This window comes from Amphimedon queenslandica, unplaced genomic scaffold (assembly GCF_000090795.2).
Source record: "Amphimedon queenslandica unplaced genomic scaffold, v1.1 AMPQUscaffold_11930, whole genome shotgun sequence".
Classification (NCBI taxonomy): domain Eukaryota; kingdom Metazoa; phylum Porifera; class Demospongiae; order Haplosclerida; family Niphatidae; genus Amphimedon; species Amphimedon queenslandica.
In genome coordinates, this window is record NW_003547831.1 from 6,880 (window position 1) to 11,566 (window position 4,687).

General features: G+C 34.3%; 1 long non-coding RNA gene across 1 annotated transcript; it reads left to right on the top strand.

The window, feature by feature from the left end:
• The first annotated feature begins 825 nt into the window (after positions 1-825).
• On the top strand, positions 826-1,411 carry LOC109588692 (uncharacterized). Its single transcript, XR_002188305.1, has 2 exons — positions 826-1,006; positions 1,055-1,411. It is a non-coding gene; the product is annotated as an uncharacterized LOC109588692 (long non-coding RNA).
• Positions 1,412-4,687: the final 3,276 nt, after the last annotated feature.

The window sequence follows — 4,687 nt, forward strand, 5'->3', positions numbered from 1 at the left end:
AGTTTTTAAATGCTGTTGGTGCAAGTTATGTCTTCTCAAGCAGTGGATTCAGGTACCACCATCCAAGATGTGAAATATATGACTATTATAGAGATTATGGTGTGTTAAAGGGAGCAGTTAGTCATCGTTATACTTGTTATCGTCGCTTGCGTAATGGTAAATACAAACTTGAGAATGAAGATTCTGAAATGGCCATTTATGTTACCAGTATAATAAGAAAAGATCATAATAATCAAGAGGTTAAGTCATTTTGTGTAATAAAGTTTGATTTAAAAAGACAAAATTTTTATTGCACTGTTTCTGTTAATCCATTATATCATTGTTTTAACTTTTATGGGTAGTGTCTATCGTGTGATTTTATATTTCAGTTTAGTAACTCAGTTATTATTCTTTTTCTCTCAGTTATTATTGTTTTGTAGCTAGTCTTTCATTTTTCTTATTTTTATTAATGATTTTATATTTTAGGCTGTTTTTAAAATCTTTTTTAAAATTTTTACCATTATTTTAAAATAAGATTTATTAGTTCTTTTCCCTTTAATCAAATCAGTCACATTATTCACGTTCATTAGTACCAGTATTATACAATAAACATCAGTCGGTCAGCCAGTCCCAGTACCACTAGTTACTGTTCAATTGTAAAGACAGTCAGTGAATAGATACAATGAACTGAAGGTGTGTATCCTACACTATCAATGGAGACTAAGAGTAAGAGCACTCAGTACTAGGAGGATCATGTTAATGTATTAGTAATAGGAACTGCTGGGACTGGTATATCAACACTAGCCAATGGATTGTGGGGTAGGAAGGTAGCACAGACTGGGAGGGGGAGGAGGAGGTAGGTCAGTTTAAATGTACTCTAGGAATTACTGGTGATCTTTGCTCAATGTTTTAAACATTAGATAGCTGGATGTTAACCGAGGAGATGTGGAACAGATCAGTTGTACTTACTATTGCTATGTCTTCATTAATTTGGACGGCATCAAAAATAAGAGCCCTCTTGCTAAAAGTATGATTTAAAAGATCAAGTCACAAAGTTCAATTATCAAATTCGTAGCTTCCAACCAAGAACTGGCTGGTTGATCTATTGGAGGAATGCATTGCTAAATGTAGTCTTGATGTACTTGATTTTTAAAAGAATTCAGACTAGTACTGAGAGAGTTTGTAATAGTGGCTAGTGCAGTAGGTGGAGGTTACAGGAGTCATTGGGTCTATATTGTACCTATGGTAGGTATATACTTCAATAGGAGCTGGTATTGGAGCTAAATATTGCTACTGGGGGAGTGTCTGCTTTTATGGTTATACTTAGTGAGAGACTGAGACATTATAGTAACTGAGCTGTGTTTAGTAATAATTAATGCTACATCAGCGTATAATGTTCTTTGAAGTTTATGTATGATATTTATAGTCTGTAATCTGATTGGTCAGTTACTATTATTCATGGCTAGTGTGTATCAAGAGTGCAGACAAACACTTATTTTGCTAGTATGGCTGAAGCTTAGTCTACAGCTATAGAAGAAGAAGCAGAAGATGACAGTGAGATAGTAACAATTTATGGCAATGAGAATGTGAAATGTATAACTATTATAAGGGAAGTAGTAAATTAAAGAAAGCAGTTAGTCATCATTATATTGTTATAGTCGCTCGAATAAAAATTAAAAACTTGAAAACAAAAATTGTAATATGGCCATGTACGTTACCAGTATAGTTTTTTTCATGACAATAGAATCTAATGCTAATGCACTATAAACTATAATATACTGATACATTATTATTGTTATATCAGCATTTATATTTGTGAAATTTTCTATAAATAAGTAGTGACTACCAAAAGGGCATAATAGTAACATACCGTAAATCTTCTAAAAATTCGGCAAATTAAATTCACTTTAAAATCAGTAATATTGAAAAATTAGAGGTTAAAAATGTTCTTTTACTTTTAAATAATTTTTATTGACTAAATTGGAGGGAGGGTCATTGCAAAGTCTCAGCTGCTTGGTAAGGTAGACTGAAGCACGTGGTCAATCATGAGCCAAAATAAGAGGATTATGTTGAAATTAGAATACTCAGCCAGTAATTTTGCATAATCAAATAATTAGAGGTAATTTTGTGAAAATTTGGAAAAAATTATTTAATTTGACGAAGTTAGAGTGTTAAATTTTTAGAAGATTTACGGTACCCACTAAAAGTAGTACAATATTTTAATATTACTAGAAGAATGTAAAACATTAAAGGGTCCACCTCCTGGCCACACCTTCTAGTCCCACTCAGACATGCAATTCTTCTGCTTCAACTGTAAGGCCATCGCCCAATAATTTTGAAGCTTCAATATTCATAACCTGTAATCTGATTGGTTAGTTATCATTATTCATGGTTTGTGTTACCTAGTTACAAAAAACAAAGTCAAGGCAATGGCTGAAAAAAACTATCGTCCAAGAGAAAACAGCATATTGGAGAAGCCTGAATTTATGGAATTAGTTGAGGGAACAAGTAATACTAATTTAGACGAAGAAGAAGTGAGAAGGATAGAAGAAGCTGTACAAAGATTAAGCGAATGAGAAGATCCAGTTAATATATTAGTGATTGGTCCCACTGGAGCTGGTAAATCAACACTCATCAATGCTTTACTGGGAGACACTGTAGCTAAAGTTGGTCATGGAGCAGCATCAGTTCAGTCTGAAGTTAAAGTGCATGAAGGAGAACATGAAGGAATACAGTTAAAGGTCTATGATACTGCTGGGTTCAGTGATACAAGAGGGAAGAGTGGCAATAGCATTGTCAAAGAGATTGCTGAAGCTAAAAAGTTTGATCTGATACTGATCTGTATCAGAATGGATAGCAGAGCAGATGAAAAAGTTAAAGATATGTTCAGAGTTCTTGCAGCTAACATAAAAAAGGAAATGTGGGATAGATCAGTGATTGTTTTGACATTTGCAAATGCATTCCTTCAGCTAAAAGATATTAAGAAAGAACTCAACAAAGAAGATATATTAAGAAAAGAGATAGAATACTTCAAAGGACACATTCAAGGTTTCTTTAGCAGCACAGATGAGATACCATTCTGTATCGCTGGAGATGATGATGAACTAAAACTACCAACAACTCAGGACTGGATAAAAGATTTATGGGATCAATGTGTTAGACGAAGCAGTGAGGACGCCCGTAGTTTCCTTCAATCGTTAGCAAAGTTTCGAATAATGCTAATAAGTGCGGGACCTATTTATGGTGGGATTGCAGCTGGAGCAGTAGTGGGTGGAGCAATAGGCGGAGCAGCAGGGACAGTACTACCAGTAACAGGGAATATAATAGGAGCAGCAGCAGGAGCTGTGATTGGTGCTGGAATAGGAGCTACCATTTCAGGTGTGGTAGTAATGAAACGTAAGAAGAAGGGACAACCTCCAGACACAGAACAAAAGAAGTGAACTGGTCTACTTGTACATGATACTTAATGCTGTTATTGTTATTATTAATACTGAATGTTATTTGTGTTGCTGTTCCCTACTCTTTGATTGTGAGCATTTACTTAGTCAGTTTTGATTTTTGTGATTAATAATTAAAGATCAAATTCAAAATGGTGACAATTCACAACTGCGGAAAAATATGTTACAGTAGTAGACACTAGAATATACCAATTACAATTAGTGTATGTAGTAGGAGTAACATGTACCATGTACTATAGCACAGGGACAATACTATAATTGAAGTGAATCCTACTTAGTAACACTACCTCGTTACAACCTCACGAGTAACTAAAGTGCCTTCCCCTTCCATGCAGTCTGTGCTACCTTCCTACCCAACAATCCATTGACTAGTGTTGATTCACCAGTCCCAGCAGTTCCTATTACTAATACATAACATGATCCTCCTAGTACTGAGTGCTCTTAACTCATCACTAGTCTCCATTGATAGTGTAGGATACTCACCTTCAGTTCATTGTATCTATTCACTGACTGTCCTCACAATTGAACTGTAACTAGTGATACTGGGGCTGGCTGACTCATGTTTATTGTATAATACTGGACCTGGTACTAATGAATGTGAATGTATTATTAATGTGACTGATTGGATTAAAGGGAATAAAACTAATAAATCTCATTAAAAAAGAAAAGCACTTCATAAAACTATAAAATCATTACTAAAAATAAAAATGAAAGACTAGCTACGAACAATAATAACTGAGAGAAAAGCAACAATGCTGGATTGTGGGGTAGGTAGCACAGACTGGGAGGGGAAGGTATAGGTTGAAGGATACCATATAGGGCATAATTTCACTGGATGCAAATTTCGCGGATAAAGTAAATTTGCGAAAATAAAATCCGTAAATTTCAATTTAATACAGTACCTGCATGGCACACATGGTAGAATTCGTGAAATTAAAATCCGCAAATTCGAATTTTCGTAGATTTTGCAAAATTTACGTCCCACAAACATTATGCCCTATATGGTATAGAGATGATTAGTAACCTATACACTCATGACAATAGAATCTAATACTAATGCAACATAAACTATAATAATACTAATACACTATAGAGCTATATCAGCATAATTATTACAAGAATGGTACTCTTGATAATAGATAGGTCAGCTAATAATAGTAATTAGCACAACATTAGAGTAACCAATAAGAGGAAATGAACTCATAAGGTATCGTGGTAATTGGTAAAGCCCTTCATCATTATTTGATACA